The sequence below is a fragment of the Anomaloglossus baeobatrachus genome, chromosome 7 (assembly GCF_048569485.1).
Source record: "Anomaloglossus baeobatrachus isolate aAnoBae1 chromosome 7, aAnoBae1.hap1, whole genome shotgun sequence".
NCBI classification, from domain to species: domain Eukaryota; kingdom Metazoa; phylum Chordata; class Amphibia; order Anura; family Aromobatidae; genus Anomaloglossus; species Anomaloglossus baeobatrachus.
This window is the reverse complement of record NC_134359.1, coordinates 107,377,459-107,398,220: the sequence shown is the minus strand read 5'-3', so window position 1 is coordinate 107,398,220 and position 20,762 is coordinate 107,377,459.

The window sequence follows — 20,762 nt, the reverse complement described above, 5'->3', positions numbered from 1 at the left end:
TCTTTTTTAAAGAAGCAGCATGTCAATTCTTTCAGCGTTTTGCAGCATTTTTTCACCACTGAAAGCAACGAGAAAGTGTAAAAACGCTACAAAAATGCAATCGCTGCATTTTTTTGCAATTTTTGTGGTAAATGAAACTAACTTTACGAAATATGTCCTGTAGACAAATGACACGCCAAAAACACAGCCAAAAAAGCAGCAAAACCTGTTTTTTGGAAGCACATTTTTTTGCTGCCAAGAGAGCAGGGGTTTGGCTGCAGAACAAAATGCAGCAAATCACAATGTGTGAACATAGTCTTATAATCATTATCCATTTCTACAATGTGGGGGAAGGGAAAAAAATGAATGATGAATCAGCATTTACAGTCACTAAGTAGTTGTGGTTAAGAAAATCGTAAGACGCAAAGCCGGGGGTTTCATATAACGAGTGTACCCAAAATGGATAGGTAGTCAATTTCTTTTTTTTTTTTTGGGCTCTATTGTTTTTTCAGCAAAACTACATTTTCTTATTCATAGTATTAATGAAAGGGATCAAAGATGTAATCAACTAGGACATAAACTATACATGTACTGTAAAAATAAGTAGCATGTGAGGAAATGAGCTATATTTTACTTTCGAAATGTTAGTGTATTGGCAAATATATAATATATAATCTGTAGTGTGTGTTGACAGATAGGTCTACGTTTGGTGCTCAGCCCAGTGCGACCACTTCTTTGATAGATATCAGTTTCAATGTTAGCGTAGAAAGATGGGTCTCATGCCGCGCTTATCACCATTCAAGAAGCAGATGCTTGTTAATCCATGTCCTTTATTCAAAAAGTCTGTATTATCCTGTCATTCAAAATTGTCCTAAGGAAGGGGTTGAGACCCTTGAAACGCGTAGACCTGTATATGCTTTTTGAATAAAGGACATGGATTAAAAAGCATCTGCTTCTTGAATGGTGATAAGCGCGACATGAGAGCTGTCTTTCTATACTAACATTGAATCTAATCCTGCGGGGCTGCCGCTATTCACCCTACCACTACGCCTTTATAGAAGTTGTGACTTACACAACCCCTATAGGTGAGTGCATTCATTTTTCTTATCTATTGATATACCAGGTAAGACCCTATTGCGCTTTTTCTCCACAGTTTCCTCATCCCACTATGGGATAGATATCAGTGGAAGATATATAAAATGGTAGTATGTACTTTAAAGGGAACTTGTCAGGTCCAATATGCACCCAGAACCACGAGCAGTTCTGCATATTTCTAATCACTGCCTAACTGTCCCTGTATTTCTAAAGATCTTTTATCGTATGCTAATGAGCAAAGGGACTAGTCCCCTGGGCACTACTTCCCCTGGCTAGTTGGCCCTATTAGCATGTTAGTACACCCCTGTGGGCATGGTATCTGTCGCGGGCGGGGAAGAGGGTGTCAGCACCACGCTCACCCCTCTGCTCGGGTCCGGCTGCTGCTGCTCAGTGGTGGCTCGAGCGGTGGGCCGGATCCCGGGGGTTCTCGAGCGGCACTCCTCGCCCGTGAGTGAAAGGGGATTTTGGGTGTAGGGATTGGTTATTGTCCGTGACGCCACCCACGGTTGTGGTGATTTGTTAGCACCACCGCTGCTCGGTGTGGGGATCCTGGGAGTGATGGTGTGAAGCAGCAAGTTGTTGTGTTGCCCCTCCGTGGGTAGGGGTTGGTGATCCCGGGGCCCAGTCGTGAGGTGGGAGATGCAGGGCTTGGTGGGCACAGGGACGCGGGGGCAGCGCTGTGCCTTGCGGCACTGTGGTACTCACTCAGCCTGAGACGTTGACACAGTTCTCGGTAAAACACACGGCTGGAAAGACGGTTCCCACGGACGGCTGCACTTGCTTTCCCCAGTAGGTGACGGTGATGTCCCTTTTCCTGCACCTGATGTTGTTTATGGTCTCGATGGGTTCCCACCAGTAACCCGCTCCCCGGCTTCAAGCTGGACCGGAGGAGCTCTACTCTTTGCCCGCAGGCGCTGGCCCTTAGAAACTGGTGCCCTGGCGGTGGCGGTGTCTCTACTGTAATGGTTGGGCTGTTGCCTTCAATCGGGACTTGGTTGTTGGGGGATCTACGTCCCCTTCACTGACGGATTTGGCAAATTATGGCGACTCCTAGCCTTGCCGGGGTCCGAGAGGCCCCTGCCCTGGTGCTGACTGTCCTTTGTACACTGCTCCAGACCGCCGGGCCACTACCCGTCTGCGGTCCTTCCAGGAACTTCCAAACGGTCACCCCTCTGGACAATCACCGCCGTTGCTGACCTTGCTGACTCTGTCCTGCACACAGCTGGACCACTTCAGGCTTTCTTACTGTCACCGCTCTCACTTTCCTCCTTTTCTCCAGTTTTCTTTCTTTTCTCCTCTACCACTTCCCTTCCTTCTACTTCCACTTGTCTACTTGTTTACTCCTCACTCAAGCCCTGCCTGGGCTAAACTTTCCCTCCTTCCACTTCCTCCTTGAAACTCTATCTTTGCTGTTTACTCAAGCTCTCCCTGAGCTAATCTGCCTGGTTCTTCCCGCCTCCAGAGCTGTGAACTCCTCGGTGGGCGGAGCCAACCACCTGGCCCACCCCCTGGTGTGAACATCAGCCTCTGGAGGAAGGCAACAAGGATTTTGGGTTAGCTTTGGTGTTCCTAACTGGGGTGTAGGGTGTGGTGGTGTGATGTTCTGTGACCCCTGGCTTGCCCAGGGCGTCACATATCATGCAAATGAATGTGCAGCATCACAGGATGATAGTGTGCATGACCGAAACTCCGGGGTCATGCGCACTGAGCCAAAATCCAGCTTCGGACGCAATGGAAGCGGAGAGGTGAGTGAGATCATTTTGTGACACTGCACATTCCGATCGCTCAGTGTGTGTTGTTTTCTACAGACAGTTTGTACAAACAGGCTATTAAATGACTACAAATCAGTGAAAGTCTTATTGTGCCACCAGTCGGTCCATATAAACAGACCAGAATATTAACAAATCAAACAAGAGGAACTTACAATTTATAAGCAAGTGTAGCATATTTCAGTTGTCGCCTTGACAACTCCTTTCTACATATTTTTCAAGACTAGTAGGCAACTGACGGTCAAGAACTTGTAGACACTTTATTAGATCTTTACATTATATGCTACTTTTGGAATAAAAAAGTAGCATTAGACCTTATTTCTGTGAATCTGCTGCTCTTAAAGTGAACCTGTCAGGTGCAACATGCACCCAGAATCACCAGCAGTTCTGGGTCCATATTACTAATCCCTGCCTAGCAGTCCCAGCCTATAGTAGCATAGCTAAAGAGATCTTTAGAGTATTTCTAAAGATCTTTTATGAAATGCTAATGAGCGCAGGGATTCGTTGCAAGGGCGTTCGTTCCTGCGCTCATTCCGCCCTCTTAGCATGTTATCACAACCACAGGGGCGTGCCAACATATTGTTTAATTCAGCATCACCAGTGGTGACCGCGTACCTGTGTCCGGTGTCAGCGCTGATCAGATGTCCTGACACTTACGGTCATGCGCAGTATGAAGTGTATGCGTATCGGCTTCAGAGAGGTCTAGTGCACATGACTGGAAGTACCAGGACTTCTGATTAGTGCTGACAGCGGACAGAGGTACGCATGTCACAGCTGGTGATGCTGAATTGAATAGCATGTTAGCACGCCCCTGTGGGAGTGCTAATATGCTAAGAGGGCGGAATGTAGAACTAAAAAGACACAAAGAGCGCAAAATAGGGTTTTACCAGATAGACGGTGAGTAGGATAAATGAAACGTACTCACCTGGTAAGGTTGTGGAAGGCACAATTCCTCTTAGCAGCGTATAATAAAGAAAGAGGTGGTTGCTGCAGCTCCACAGATTAGATCAATCAATCGCTGGAGGGAAAATGGAATTATAGCCACGCTACCACCAATGCAGAATAATGTTGATTAATTTTTGTACTTTATTTTAACAGGTCTATTCGTTTCTGGGAACAAAGACCTCCTCAGGACCAAATAAATCAACAAGAGGGCAGAATGAGCGCAGGAACTAACGCCATTGCGACTAGTCCCTAAGCTCATTAGCATATCATAAAAATACTTTTTCTAAAGATCTCATTATGTATGATACTAGATACAGGGACAGTTAGGCAAGAATCACTAATATGCACCCAGAACTGCTCGTGGTTCTGGGTGCATATTGCACCTGATAGGTGGCCTTTAAGGCCGCTTTCCTGGATCCGTCAGACTCCAGTACAGTGCAATACACAACAATAGTATCGCAGCAAGCTCCGGTCACATGCTTTGGTCACATAACAGCATGTATAAGGTAAAGATGGTTGACCTCGGGGAGATCAACATCAAACACCGCGGAGACACCATCACGTGTTTCTCAACGCAGTGACACTAGAACAAGGCCCCCTGGGAAAATATGCAAAACAAGAATGCCGCGGAGACAACATCACATGTTTCTCAACGGTAATTAAAGAATGTACGTCTGGAACACCATGGTGTGAACAAGGTGCAAGACTCAAAAATATTCAACTAAACAATAGGATAAAGAGTTGCACACCAGTCACAAATGTATAAGGGAATAATGAAAAGCAGAACTGCTATGGGAATACTAGACTGAAAAATACAATGGACTATCTGAAAAAAGTGAAAAACATGAAAATGGTATGTGCATAACTGCTATGAATAATAGTAATGAGAGATGTTTAGCCATTGTATTGATCAATGCAAAGGAGCCCCAAAACAAAACGCCAAGGTAATCTCTATTTTTGAGGTCCCTAACTTATGTGTAACCTCACCTGCACTTAAAAAACTTGCTCTGTATGGGAAGCAAAGGACCAAGCTATATATGTGAAATAAGACACATGGCTATGGGTGGGGCAGGGTTCTCAGACAGCATATGCACACTAATTAAAAAATGTACATCTGGAACACCAAGGTGCAAGACTCAAAAATATACAACTAAACAATAGGTATCCATCCACAGACAGCTGTTTCAGGGGTTGTTCCACAGGGGGCCTTGTTCTAGTGTCACTGTGTTGAGAAACACATGATGGTGTCTCCGCGGTGTTGGATGTTGATCTCCCCGAGGTCAACCCTCTTTACCTACATAGTCTTCTACTAGGCATTGCTCCCATTAGCCAGTTTCCTACTCCACACTGATGAGGGGCAAATACCCCAAAACAGCTGTCTGTGGATGGATACCATGTTTTTGTATAAGCGGTTTCCTTGACCGGAGACTGCCCTTCCTGTGGTTGTTCCTTCTCAGTGAAAGACCTGGCTAGTTTTCCTGCCAGCGTTGAGAAACATGTGATGGTGTATCCGCGGCATTCTTGTTTTACATAACAGCATGTGACCGGAGCTTACCACAATGCCTTTGTAATGTATTGCACTGTACTGGAGCGTGACGGATCCGGCAAAGCGGTGAAATGCTGGATGTGTGAAACCGGCCTAAATTGGCAATAGGAAAGTAAATGAAAATTCTTATAAAGAAAAAAAATATTCCCCCATAGCATTGCACCTCCCAAACACTGGCTGTCAGTCAGGTCCCAATTATTTTTCTGTATTATTCTTACAGATGACTGCGGTTCTCTGACCAAAATCTTGACTATGAGCAAACCGCTCCTGAATGTTCCCAGACATTCCAGACAACTGCACAACAAAGAGAGAGGCAGCCTTGGTACTCATGAGGGTGCAGACATAATACACAACCCTTATAAACAGGAGAGCCCTGCTTAGATGCAATGTAGCCTGCGTATCACATTATGGCTTCTGAATGTGATAGGAGATACAGTTTAGCAATCCAGGAATGCAGATAACAGATTAAGGAAGTATAACTTAAATCCTATTTATAACAGTTGTTGTCGCTTTGGTTAAACATCTGGACATAGTTTATCCTGAAATGAAAACATAGACTTTAGGTGAATCTGCAATAAATGCTGTTATTAGCTTTCCGCACGCAAGGCAAGCTCCAGAATGTAGAAAACATTAGTAACCTAACACACAAGGCCTTGAACAGAAAATCAAGTGCAATTTTTTTTTCCCGAGGAAACCTGAGGCCATGTGGCACTCTCCGGCACAATGGCTGCAACTTTATGTTTATAAGGGAAATATGTATTGAACACCTCGCCAATTTTATAAGCAAATATATTTCTAAAGGTGCTATAGACATAAATTATCCACCACATATAGGTAACAACCCATCCACTCCACAAAGGCAAAGTAATCAAACCATGAATGTCCTAAAGTTAAATTATGTGTAGTAATGGGAAATAACACATGGAAAAAAGTATTAAACACACTTTCTAAAATGTAAGTACCGTATTTTTCGGACTATAAGACGCACCTGACCATAAGACGCACCCTGGTTTTAGAGGAGGAAAATAGGAAAATAAAATTTTAACCAAAAAATATGGTCATGACACACTGTTATGGGGCGAGGATCTGCTGCTGACACTGTTATGGGGGTAATGTCCCCAAATTCTCTACTAAGGTACCCCATTCTGATAAGGATCCTCCTGCCTTGTATATGATCCTGCTCATATACCCCCCATCCTGCTAATAATATACCCCCCATCCATCCTGCTAATAATATACCTTCCATCCATGCTGCTCATGATATGCCCCCATCCATCCTGCTCATGATATGCCCCCATCCATCCTGCTCATGATATGCCCCCATCCATCCTGCTCAAGATATGCCCCCATCCATCCTGCTCATGAAATGCCCCCATCCATCCTGCTCATGAAATGCCCCCATCCATCCTGCTCATGAAATGCCCCCATCCATCCTGCTCATGAAATGCCCCATCCATCCTGCTCATGATATGCCCCCATCCATCCTGCTCATGAAATGCCCCATCCATCCTGCTCATGAAATGCCCCATCCATCCTGCTCATGATATGCCCCCATCCATCCTGCTCATGATATGCCCCCATCCATCCTGCTCATGAAATGCCCCCATCCATCCTGCTCATGAAATGCCCCCATCCATCCTGCTCATGAAATGCCCCCATCCATCCTGCTCATGAAATGCCCCCATCCATCCTGCTCATGAAATGCCCCCATCCATCCTGCTCATGAAATTCCCCATCCATCCTGCTCATGATATGCCCCCATCCATCCTGCTCATGAAATGCCCCCATCCATCCTGCTCATGAAATGCCCCATCCATCCTACTCATGATATGCCCCCATCCATCCTGCTCATGATATGCCCCCATCCATCCTGCTCATGATATGCCCCCATCCATCCTGCTCATGAAATGCCCCCATCCATCCTGCTCATGATATGCCCCCATCCATCCTGCTCATGAAATGCCCCCATCCATCCTGCTCATGATATGCCCCCATCCTGGTAAATGGCGTGTATCCTGTGGCACAGGAAAAAAAAAATAAACGTTTATACTTACCCTTCCTCACTCCCTGAAGTACCGATCTCTGTCTCAGCTGCAGTGCCGCTGTATGGAGCCGTCACCGTTGTCTGCAGCATCGCGTCTTCTTGTCTGTGCTGGCGGTAAGCTGATCGATTCTGGTGGATACTAGCGGCGCGCATAGTGATGACGTTATCGCGGTGCGCGCCGCTAGTCTCCAGATCAGCTGACCGCCGGCACAGACAGGAAGACGCGATGCTGCAGGGGGGCGGCTGCACACACGGTGACGGGTGAGTACACTGATTCACTGCACCCCACGCTGATAATGATGCACGGGGGGCAGTGAATACAGCCGCACATGATCACTCCAGGCTGTAGTTGCCAGGGGTGATCACGGCCGGCTGCTAATTATACACGCACCCCCGCCCATCACCCCGCCCACCTGTCAGCGCCGGTTTCGCTGAGAGATGATGGGCGGGAGGATGGGCGTGCATATGTAATGAGCGGGCCCAAGTGGTCATGGCAGGCTGTTACAGCCTGCTCGTGCCGCCGATGACCCGCTGCACCGCGGCACCCTCATTCCCCGCACCCGCAACCTTATAGTCAGACCATAAGACGCACCCCCCACTTTCCCCCAACATTTGGGGGGAAAAAAGTGCGTCTTATGGTCCAAAAAATACGGTAATACTTTCTAGAAAAGCTTTTGTTGGTGATGACCGCTTCAGGACGCCTTCTGTATGGAGAAACTAGTCGCATGCATTGCTCAGGTATGATTTTGTACCATTCATTCTCACAAACACTCTTCACTCATCTACCATATAAACGCTCAGCTTTAATTCCTTCCATAAATTTCCTATTGGATTCAGGTCAGGTAATTGGTTGGGCCATTGTAGCGGTTTTATTTTCTTTCTTTAAAACCAGTTGAGAGTTTCCTGGCTGTGTGTTTGGGATCATTGTCCTGCTGAAATGTACACCCTCGTTTCAACTTCACCATCCTGGTAGATGGCAGCAGATTTCTATTAAGAATGTTGTGCTACATTTGTCCATTCAACTTAGCCTCAATTATATGAAGTTTGCCAGAGCCGTATGCTGAACAACAATCGAACACCATGATGTTCCCACCTACAAACTTTACTTTTGGTATGGTGTTAAAGGCCTGCAAACATGTTGCGTATTATGGCACCTAAAGCGTTCAATGTTGGTCTCATCTGACCAGACTATATGCTCCCAGTATTTCAGGATTGCCTAAATTTGGTGGAGCAAACTTTAAACTCACTTGCTCATGCACACACACCCATTGTGTTAGATGGAAAGTACTGTACGTTCCAGCCACTCTAACCTTAGTGGATGGACAGAGCTTGCACTGTTCAGAGCTTTTGGTTCTGAAATCCCCTTCATTACCAGTGATGCCCACAGAGTCATTCTGGCAATGCCTGATGACAGAAGCGGATTCTGATGGAGATGTGACAGAAATCTTGCGAGGATCACCTGATAATGGCCGGTTTATGGTGAAATTATATTCTTTCCATTTCCGGTATATGGCCCCAATAATTCGCCATAGTTTAGAAATTCTGTAACCAATGCAATCATTATGTTTTGAAACAATTTGGTTGTGAAGGTCTTGAGACAGCTCACTAGTTTTACCCATCATAACATATTTCTTGTGTGACACCTTGGTAATGAGTTACCTTTTTACAGGCGATCAGTTAAACCAGCTGATATTTTTCTGTGATTGCTTTCTAATTGCTGATAGATTTCACCTGGTGTCATGACTTTCCATGGCTTTTTGCACCTTTTTTTCATGTGTTCAATACTTTTTCCCTGTGTCATTTCTCATTATCATACATTACTAAATTTATCGACATATATGGTTTGATTTCTTTCCCTATGTGGATTGGATGAGTTGCTACTGAAATCAGGTGAGAAATTCATGTCGATAGCACTTTTAGAAATATTTTACTCATCTGTTTTTTTCACACTGAAGTAGGTAGACTGTCTAACCATTTAATATCCATTGACTCCTAATCCTTTCACAACATCAGCCATAGATGTGCATTCTACAAAACGGTGGCGGTATGATCGCGTTGGCTCACATGCAGTGCCGGCGAAATCATAAGCGGGTGTCAGCTATGGTATGGTATGTGTTATAGCTGACACCTTGCTGTAATGCCCACGATCTGTTCTGATCTGTACCGATTGTGGGTGTTTGACCTTTGTGATGCTGTAGTCAATAGCGACCGTGGCATCGATCTGCTTGTAAAGGGAGGGGGCTCCCTCTCCGCTCCAATCAGCACAACATGATTGCGATGCATTGTACCGATGGTCTCTATGATGAACCATGCCGAATAATGGCCGCGGAGTCACCCGGGACCTGCCATGCCTCCTGCCCGTGTATCAAACATAGATCTATTGCCTTGCAATGTAAAGGCATTGCAGAGCAATAGCTCAGTGATCAGACCAGGGAAAGTTGATGTCCACTCCTTGTACTACAGTATGTAAAAAAGTAAACAAAAAAGTAAAAAAAAAAAAATCACAAAATAAAGAACAAAAAAAAAGGAAAAAAATATACCAATAAATACATATATTTATTTAAAAACAAAAATAAACAAAACAACAAAAAAGTGAAAAAATATGCAATCAAATGTTGCATGTAAATAAAAATGGTATACGAATTCTAAGCCCCCAGAGCTCCATCCACAGAAAAATAAAAAAGCTATAGCTCCTACAATATAGCGATAAAAAAAAACAATTTATTTTTTTCTAAGATTGTTTTTATTGTGTAAAAGCAAAACAACAACATAAATGTGGTATTGCTGGAATCGTACTGACCCAAAAAATAAAGCTGTCTTATTAATTTTACCATACAGTGAGCTGCATAAACAATAAAACAACGAAACAAAACACAACATTTGCTGAATTGCTGTTTTATGTTTATTCTGCCTCCCAAAAACCCATAACAGAAAGCAATTAAAATACATTATGTGCCCAAAAATGAGACCAATAAAAAAGTCAGCATTCACACAATAAATAAACCTTCACATGACTACAGGCAGAAATAAAGAATAATTATAGCTCTCAAAATATAGCAATGCAAAAACTTTATTATTGCAATCGCACCGGCTTGAAGAAGAAATCTGCCAAATCACTTATACAGCACAGTGAATGTCACACAAAATAAATAACAACAATTCTTGACCTGCTGTCCATTTGTTCATTCTGCCTCCCAAAGATTGCAGTAAGGCTCGGCTAAAGGGTGCTTTACACGCTGCGACATCGCTAGCGACAGCTAGCGATGTCGTGCGCGATAGCACCCGCCCCCGTCGTTCGTGCCTCATTTGGTGATTGCTGCCGTAGCGAACATTATCGCTAAGGCAGCGTCACACGCACATACTTCTTCAGCGACGTTGCTGTGACCGCCGAACAATCCCTCCTTCAAGGGGGAGGTGCGTTCGGCGTCATAGCGACGTCACTGCGGCGTCACTAAGCAGCAGCCCAATAGCAGAGGAGGGGCGGAGATGAGCGGTCGGAATATCCCACCCACCCCCTTCCTTCCGCATTGCTAGTGGACGCAGGTAAGGAGATGTTCGTCGTTCCTGCGGCGTCACACATAGCGATGTGTGACGCCGCAGGAACGACGAGCAACCAGCGGCATGCACCACCAACGATATTATGAAAAGGAGCGACGTGTCAGCTATCAACGATTTTTGATGTTTTTGCGATCGTTGATCGTCGCTCCTTGGTGTCACACGCTGTGATGTCGCTAACGGCGCCGGATGTGCGTCACTAACGACGTGACCCAGATGATATATCGTTAGCTATGTCGCAGCGTGTAAAGCACCCTTAAGATTTTTCTGCGCTCTACACTGAGTGCTTATATTTGGCTTTGTGTAAATCTGGGAAATTCGCTATACTGAAGCAAATGGAGTCCCCTTGGTCTGTGCGTGTGTCCGTCTTTTCAGTAGTGTATAAAAGTGCAGTCGATCACAGTTTTGTCCACTTCTGAAAAGGACAATGCTGAACAGAGGCCAGACGGAGTCCAGAGTGACTCTGGTGCCTCATTATTGTGAACATATCCCTCGGGGCTGTTATATGAAGGCCATCATTCGGAAATTTAGGTAAAAATGTAAGTGCTCAGCATAGAGCACGGGATAAATGTGATCTAAAATGTTATGTAAAATGTGCCCAGTAAAAGTTTCAACTCAAGCCACAAAAAAAAAACAAGTGTACACTCTGGTCTGGCATCTGTAAATGGAAGTATAGGAGGCACGCACGTTACTGGTATCACAAAGGCTTTGACTTCCTCCCCAAAAAGAAATCCAGATGAATCTGTGCTCCTGAATCCAAATGCCCCTCTCCCTTCTTAGCCCTAAAGTGTACCTAAAGCACATATAGTGTCTACATTTTTGGCATTTCTGAAGAGAGGGAGCCCGCTTAATTTACAGAGGGCATGTCTCTAGAATCAAGAGCAAGACACTACAACGTACTGGGCTCTAGAACATACTGAGCACTACAATGGCAAATTTGCGATTTTTACTTAGCAACATCCATTGCTGCTTGTTTCTGGAAAACCCCCATGGAGATAAAATTGTTGCTACACCTGTAGATAAATTCCTAGAAAAGTGTAATTTCCAAAATAGAGTAATTTGATGGGGAATTCTGCTCTTCTGGCAGTTAGGGGATCTGTATATGGAGTTAGCAAACTATTGTACAAAAATTTGTACTCCAAGAGTCAAATAGTTTACCTTCCTCTGAGTTTCACTAAGCCATGTATGGGGTATTGCCATGTTCAACATAAATCATGTGACAGATTTTTTGTGCAATTGTTATTCATTTTCTGGTGTGAAAATGTAAAATCTGGGGCTAAAACAACATTTTTTGTGTTAAAGGGAACCTGTCAGGTGCAATGTGCACCCAGAACCACGAGCAGTTCTGGGTGCATATTGCTAATCCCTGCCTAACCGTCCCTGTATACACTAGCATAGATAAAGAGATATTTAGAAAATGTATTTCTAAAGATCCTTTTATGATATGCTAATTGAGGCCAGGGACTAGTTACAAGGGCATTAGTTCCCTTGACTAATCGGCCCCCTTAGCATGTAAGCATCCCCTGTGGGCATGCTAATGAATGTGTAGCGTCAGAGGCATGGTTGATCTCACCTCCACTGGTTTTCGGCTCAGTGCACAAGATCAGAACGTCCCCGGCACATCCGGTCATGCACACTACACCAGTTTGAAGCAGGGACGCGTACACCCGGCTTCATAGTGCGCATGACTGGAATTCCGGGACTTGTAATCATGCACACTGAGCCAAAAACCACCTCTCTTTATGTATGCTACTAGATACAGGGCCGGTTAGGCAGGGATTAACAATATGCACCCAGAACTGCTCGTGGTTCTGGGTGCATATTGCCCCTGACAGGTTCACTTTAAAAATATAATTATTTTTTCTTCATTGCCCAATGGAATAAAATTCTGTGACTCACCTGTGATGTCAATATAATCACTGTACCCCTAGATTAATTAATTGAGGCATGTAGTTTGTAAGATAGGGACTCTTATGGGGTGGGTCTGCTGTTCTGGTACCTCAGGACTTTGTCAATGTGACATGGCACTCACAAACCATTCCAGCAAATTCTGAAGTCCAACATGGAGCTTTGTATTGTGCCCCAAAAGTAGTTTTCAACCACATATGGGGTATTGGCGTACTCAGGAAAAATTGCACAACAAATTGTAATATTCATTTTCTCCCATTACCACTTTTGAAAGTTAAAAACTTGCAGCCAAAACAATATTTTAGTGGAAAAATTAGTGTTAATTTTCATTTACTCAGCTCAATGTTATTCAATTCTGTGAATCGTCTAAGGGTTAAAAATGCTCACTTCACCCCTAAGCGAATTCCTCAATAGGTGTAGTTTACAAAATGGGTTCACTTTTGGGGAGGTTTATGCTCCTTTGGCATGTTAGGGGGCTCTTCAAATGTGACATGTAGTTCGCAATTGATTCCTGCCAAAATGGCACCTTCAGTACCAAGCCGTGCACCCAAACAGTAGTTTTCCAATGCATATGGGGTATCACTGTACTTGGGAGAAATTGCACAACACATATTTATGGTGCATTTTTTCCTGTTACCTTGTGAAAATAAAATAAAAATGGGGGTAAAGAAACCTTTTTGTAGGAAAAATATTTTTTTTCTTTACAGGGCTCAATGTTAGAAAATTCTGTGAAGAATCTGGGGGTTTAAGGTGCTTACCACCCTTCTAGATAAATTCCTTCTTTGAAAATGGGGTCAATTTTTGTCAAATTTCCAATAATGTCACAAATAAATGCAAAAAATATCGTCTTAAGTTTAGCCCTAACATGAAGTACAATATCTCCTGTAAAAATAGTCTTAGAATCACTCGGATGCATTAAAGCGTTCCAGCGTTTTTACTGCATGAAGTCACACTGGTCAGAATTGGAAAAAATGGCCTGGTCAGGAAGGTGAAAACAGAATTTGGGGCGAAGGTGTTAACAATGTATCAGTTAAAAATGGATAAAACTGGAATGGAGCTCTGAAATATACAGTATGCTGCTAGGTTTCATCTGTGTCTCACAGATTCCCATAGAGTTTAATGGCCAGGTCTTATTCGCACTATTAGAGTATGTGTAACGCCTGCCTGGATCCGCAGACTCACACGGGCTGTAATGGACAGGCTAGAGGGAAGCCACTCACCAAGCAGGACCCCTAGAACCCTGAAACCCTTTAACCTCTATACAGGGATTTCGTATTACAAAGGGCCCAAGGTGATCACTACCTGTGGAGGGCTGCAGTCCGGAGAGCAGTCGTCAGGCAGGGTCAAACTAGGAATTGCAGAACAGGGACAGAATCGGCAGGCAAGGACGTAATCAGAAAACAAAGCAGAGGTCAAATCCGGATTGGGCAGCGAGGTACATAAACGACAGGCAGAAGGGTAGTCAGAACACAAGCAAGGTCAGCGCACAGGAATCAAAATACAAACAGCACAAGAACCAGGAATACAAACTATTTCTGGCAGTGGTCACATGACAGGAGGGGGAATAAGAAGGGTGTGGTGTCTTCCCATTGGCTTCAGGTGAATGATGGCAACTTCAGCTGGAAGACACACGCCACCTACAGTCAGCCAGTGGTACTGCAGGTTCAAGGTAAACCCAGCCTAGCGGATGAGCGGAGCCTGTGCTCAGCAGAGCCACGGGCACCGGCTCCTCTCCCATCACCAGCACTAGACATGGCGGGAACACGGCGTCGCCTGGCGATAAGAGCAGAAGTCGCAGGAGCGGACTCAGGTGGGGACATGACAGTATGTCTACACAGGTCGATTACATAGTGGATTATAGGTGTCTTTTTATAAAGCCTCATTCAAGTACTGTGGAAAAAAGGCAGCATAAAAAGAGCATACATTAGGCCATAACTTGGTTTTGATATGTCAATTTCCCTTCATACAAAGGGTTTAATCTTCAATAAATTGGCAGAATTTCCACAGCAAAATCTACACGTTTTTAATTGGGTTTTGCTGTTGTGAATTAGCTGCTGATTTCTCTGGCAGAAATGTCCATGCAGACTTAACCCCAACCTTTGGTTTTAGGCAGAAAAGACACTCTGAACGCATGAATAAAAAACCCCCCAAGGATGTAATCTGCAGGACCTAAGACTAAATGGGGCTTTACACGCAACGACGTATCTAACGATATGTCGCCGGGGTCATGGAATTCGTGACGCACATCCGGCCTCGTTAGCGATGTCGTTGCGTGTAACACCTACGAGCGAGTGTTAACAATCAGAATTACTCACCTAATCGTTGATCGTTGACACGTCGTTCATTTTCAAAAGATCGTTGCTCGTTCAGGACGCAGGTTGTTTGTCTTTCCTGAGTCAGCACATATCGCTACGTGTGACACCCCAGGAACAACGAACAACACCGTACCTGCGTCCTCCGGCAACGAGGTGAGCGTGACTTCCATGCGGCTGCTCTCCGCCCCTCCGCTTCTATTGGACGCCTGCCGTGTGACGTCGCTGTGATGTCGCACGAACCGCCCCCTTAGAAAAGAGACTGTTCGCCGCCCACAGCGACATCGCTAGGAAGGTTCGTGTGATGGGGCCTAGCGATATTGTGCGCCACGGGCAGCGATTTGCCCGTGACACACAAACGACGGGGGCGGGTGCTTTCACGAGCGACATCTCTAGCGATATCACTGCGTGTAAAGCAGCCTTTAGTTAGAACACACAAACATCCTGACAGGTTTCCATTATATTTATAAATATTTAAATTTAAGTAAAATGGTCACTGTTATTTCAACAAACTTTGCATAAATGAATGGTACAAGCAAATATAAGGACTTTTTTTAAATATATGTTTTCAGAGAAAATGTTTTTTCTCCACTTATGAGACATTTCTTTTCTCCCACCTTTCCTGAACTCCTGTGTTGCTACTTTATAGCATGTTTATCTCTCCCTACTGCAAGAATCATAGCTACAGTGCTCAGTACTGCTGTATAACTTCCTTCATGATGCTGCTGCTTCTGAACATGTGCTACACATAGACAGGAGACCAGAAATTCCTCCTGTGTCATTGTTCTGTGGATAGACAAAGTCAGATACGAAAAAAAATACATTAATAACGTTTTTTGCAAAGTTTACTAACTTCCCATGCTGGACAAAACTATTAGGCTGAGACCGCACTTTGCATTCTGTTCTGCAGCGTGTAAGTCACTGCGCGTGCGTCTCAGAACGCAGCTGAAAAAGCTGCGTTCTGAGACGCATTCAGTAGAACGCAAAGTGCGGACATTCCTGGTGAGAATTCATGCGTTCTGGATGCTTTCTCTGCCACAGACAGAATGGGAAAAGCATCCAAAACGCACATTTTTCACAGAACGCACCCACTCGGCTCTGCAGCATCCCCATAGACTTGCAGCAGACCCGAGTGGGATCGCACTGTCACTGTCATGGCTGGCTGCGGACAGTGCCGCGCGATCAGAATGAACTCGTTTGAACTTCACCCGACTTCATTGTGATTGCGCGGCTCTGTGCGTGTGCCGCGGCTTGATTTGCGGTCACACGTGAAGGACTCACCTGTGGTCGCAAATCCCCTGAGTGACTGCAGTGAGCCGCGCGATAAGCTGTGCTTTCACTCAGGTTACTCGCGGCCACAGCTACAGTCCTCCACTGGAGAGCGGTGGCCGCGAGTAACCTCAGTGAAAGCACAGCTGATCGCACGACTCACCTCAGTTGCTGCATGGAGCTCACAGGAGCGGCGGTGTTCTACTGCCGCTCCTGTTAGCTTCCGATGTAGCAGAGCTCGAAGTGTCGGGGGACCTTGTGTGGATTACGTCGGACCTGGAGGTGTTTTTGAGGGGTTAATAAAGTGGTGAAAGAGGGTGTTTTTTTGTATTTCATTACAAATAAATGATTTTTTGGATGTGTGTGTTTATTTACTTAAACTTACAGGTTCATCATGGAAGGTATCTCGGGGAGACGCCTGCCATGATTAACCTAGGACTTAGTAGCAGCTATGGGCTACTGCCATGAACTCCTTATTACCCCATTTGTCACCGCACCAGGGCAATTCAGGATGAGCCGGTAAAGTCCCGGGACTGTCGCATCTAATGCATGCGGCAATTCCGGGCGGCTGCTGGCTGATATTGTTAGGCTGGGGAGCTCCCCATAACGTGAAGCTTCCCATCCTGAGAATACCAGCCTTCAGCCGTGTGGCTTTACCCTGGCTGGTATCCAAATGGGGGAGGACTGCACGTCGTTTTTTTTCATTTATTTATTTTTTTTACTGCTCGATATAGAAACGCCCACCGGAGGCTGTGATTGGTTGCAGTGAGACAGCTGTCACTCAGCGTGGGGGCGTGTCTGACTGCAACCAATCATAGGCGCCGGTGGGCGGGGAAAGCAGGGAATACGTGATGGATTAATGAGCGGCCAGCATTTTCAAAAGAGAAGAAGCCGCCACAGTGAGAACGCCGTGCAGCGCCGCGCCGGAGATCGTGAGTATGAGAGAGGGGGTGGGAGGGAGAGACAGACATGGACAGAGAGAGAGATGGAGACATAGAGAGAGAGAGACCGACCGATAGACCGACTGACAGAGAGAGAAAGACAAAAGAAGTGCCTTTGTTATGTTAAAAAAAACATGTGGATCGCAATAATAATGCAATGCAAGCGCACTGCTTCATATTTTGGCAGCGATTTTCTACAACTCATTGATTTCAATGGGTGTAGAACGCAGCCAAAATGGCAAAAACAATTGACATGCTGCTATATACACTAGCATATACAAAGAGATCTTTAGAAAAAGTATTTATAAAGAACTTATATCCTATGCTAATGAGCGAGGGCACTCGTCCCCTGGGCGTTAGTTCCCCTGGCCAGTCGCCCCCATTAGCAAGTTAGTATGTCCCTGTGGGTGTGCTAACATGCTAATGAATGCGCAACGTCAGAGGACGATCTCTCTCACCTCTCCCCCGACGCTGGGATGTCGGCTCAATGCGCATGACCCCGGAATTTCGGTCATGCTCACTATGAAGCCAGGTATACACGTCATAGCTTCAAACTTATGTAGCGCGCATAACCGGAAGTCCGGGATCATGCGCAATGAGCTGAAATCCAGGAGTCAGACTCGATGACAGCGGAGAGGTGAGTGAGATCATCCTCTGAAGTTGCGCATTCATTAGCATGTTAGCACACCCACAGGGGCCAACAGGGGCGTACTAACATGCTAATGGAGCAGACTAGTCAGGGGAATTAATGCCCAGGGGACTAGTCACTTCACCCATTAGCATAAGATAAAATATCTTTAGAAATACTTTTTCTATTGATCTCTTTATCTATGCTAGGGTATACAGGGACTGTGAGGCAGGAATTAGCAATATACACCCAGAACTGCTTGTGGTTCTGGGTGCATATTGGACCTGACAGGTTCCCTTTAATAATAATAAATACACAGAGTAAAGGTTCTAGGTTGTTTCTTAATACATTGTGATTGGCAGCACTAAATTTAGGTTGGGTTCAGTTGGCCGTATTGGAAATCAGGCCGGTTGTGACTTGCTCCATGTGACGCTACATGTGCTTATCTGCATTGCGGACAGGTGCCGGAGCTGCCTTTATATTATGAGTATTATCTGATTCAAAAAGCAAACCAAATAGTTATTGCTGTGATTATTTTTTTCATGCAGACCATTGGTGCGCATGGAAAATTGGCCAGATGCTATAATGGGTGTTGTGCTCTTTGTGTGAGGTCCATGGAACACGCGGATAGAACTCAGACTGATTATACGCTCGTCTGAACAAGCACTTACCGTCACACAAGAACCTGCAGGAACAATGTACTGTTCAGTCATAGTGGTGACCATGAATATACAGCAGATAAAGGGCCAGCACTCAAAGGATAATTAAACTTTACCAGGGAGTCTTGTGCAGTATAACTATTCTTTATGACGATGGTGTTTTATAACATAATGTAACTAAATCGCATTCTTCGTTTTATGGGGTCCCAACTTGGTTTCTTAGATTTCTATTGAATCTTTAAATAAAAGTCATTCCTTGAAGAAAACTAATCATTCAGGTAGAGCAACCAGTAATGGAGATATCAGGAACGCATCTGACTTCATTACTGTATTTCCTGTGTTTAGGGATGGCAAACACAAAAGTTGCACGCCAAACACATAACCTATGAGATTTTTTTTTTCCGAATGTCCACGTAAAAACAATAAATTGCATTAGATTGCAGAATAAACGTTGTTATGATGTAAATCCAATGACCATGATAACAGGCAACTATTGTAAGTCATTTTTATTTGATTTAGCTATAGTGATTATGGAATCACAATTTATATGAGTTAGATCAACAGTAAGAGCAACAGACCCCAAGTTACTTGTAATACTAGTGACTGCCAAAGACCCTCAATAAGAGTAATAGCGGCCTTTAACCCCCTGTAGTGATAGCAGGAGCCACATCACCCTTTCATCCAGTAGTACGGACAACAGTGTCTCCCCTCCCACCTTACTGCCTAGTAAAAGTAGCAGTAGAGACTTTTCCTGCTTTCCCCTGTATTAGGCTGCAGTCACACTTGTGAGAGACTCGCGCGAGTCTCGCATCGCATCACCCGGCACGGCCTGATGCTCTCCGGACAGGAGCTTCTCAGCTGCATAGAAATACATGCTGCCATCCCGCTCCTGTCTGGGAGTGTGCGGCCATGCCGGGTGATGCGATGCGAGACTAGCGCGAGTCTCTCACAAGTGTGATTCTGGCCTTAGCTGCAGTATCTCTATGGTCCATCAATGCTTAAAGAGAACATGTCATCAGGTCAAAAGTGAGCAGTTTTGACTTCTATTTTATTCCCACTTCTTTCATGAATAGTCCATTTATTCTCTCTTAAATCCACCATACGGTTCCAGAGATATGAGTGTTTTTATTTAGTGAGCTTAGGAGGTTAATTTCTGTGGGCTTCTCCAAGAGGACTTTTTTTATTCTGCTTTGAATGTTTACTCTGTAAGCAACGCCTCCATAGAAAGAGCCATAGAAATTAGTGGATCAGTGAATTTTCTAGGAAGCAATCAAAATAAAATAAGAGTTAAAAGATGGCCACTTGGAACCTGGTGACTGGTCCTCTCTTTAACCCCTTCACCCCCAAGCGATTTTCCTTTTTGTTTTTATTTTTTGCTCCCCTTCTCTGAGAGCCGTAACTTTTTTTTATTTTTCCATCAATATTGCCATATGAGGGCTTTTTTTTTGCGGTACGATTTGTACTTTTAAACGAAACCATAAGTTTTACCATATAGTGTACTGGAAAACAGAAAAAAAAAATTCAAGTATGGAAAAACTGCAAAAAAAGTGCGATTGCACAATAGTTTTTGGGATATTTTATTCACCGTGTTCACTATATGCTAAACTGATGTGTCGGTGTGATACCTCCACTAAGTACGAGTTCGTAGACACCAAACATGTATAGCTTTACGTTTATCTAAGGGGTTAAAAAAAAATCACAAGTTTGTCCACACAAAGTTTGTCCAAGTTTGTCCAAGTTTGGCACACTTTTTGCACCATTTTCCGAAACCCGTAGCGTTCTCATTTTTCGGGACTTATGGCTCAATGATGGCTTAGTTTTTGTATCTCATGCTGATGATTTTAACGGTACCGTTTTTGAGCAGATGCTACATTTTGATCAACTGTTATTGCATTTTGCGCATAATTTTCAGCGACCAAAAAACGTAATTGTGGCATTTGGAATTTTTTTACCACTACGCCGTTTACCAATCAGATTAATTGATTTTACATTTTGATAGATTGGGCGTTTCTGAACGCTTTGATACCGAATGTGTGTATATTTTTTATTTTTTTTAACCCTTGGGGCAAATGGGAGGTGATTTGAACTTTTAGGTTTTTTTTATTTTTTAAA